Consider the following 390-nt stretch of genomic DNA (forward strand, 5'->3'; position numbering starts at 1 on the left):
TAACGGGTAAACGGGTTAACGGTTACGTTAACCGTAACCGTACCGTTACCGTACCTACCCTTAACCTTACCGTTACCTTACTACGTACTAACAAATAATATATATAGTCGTCTCTCTCTCTCTCTCTCTCTCTCTCTCTCTCTCTCTCTCTCTCTCTCTCTCTCTCATTTTCTACATAGAATCGAGAGTATGAGAAGGTGGCGAAGCATGGGTTCGAATCGGATCTCCGTTACAGTAACCGCCACGTAGTAATGGAAGCCTGGTGGTCTGTGCCGGGGCCAGGTGGTAGCTCTCGTGCAGATCCAGTCTCGCCAGACCCTTTCTATTTCCCCTCTCGCACCCCATACGTGGCAGCCACGCGACAGCTGTTGATCGTCGTTCGGTAATAAT

The sequence above is a fragment of the Atta cephalotes genome (genome assembly GCF_000143395.1).
Source record: "Atta cephalotes unplaced genomic scaffold scaffold00001, whole genome shotgun sequence".
NCBI lineage: Eukaryota > Metazoa > Arthropoda > Insecta > Hymenoptera > Formicidae > Atta > Atta cephalotes.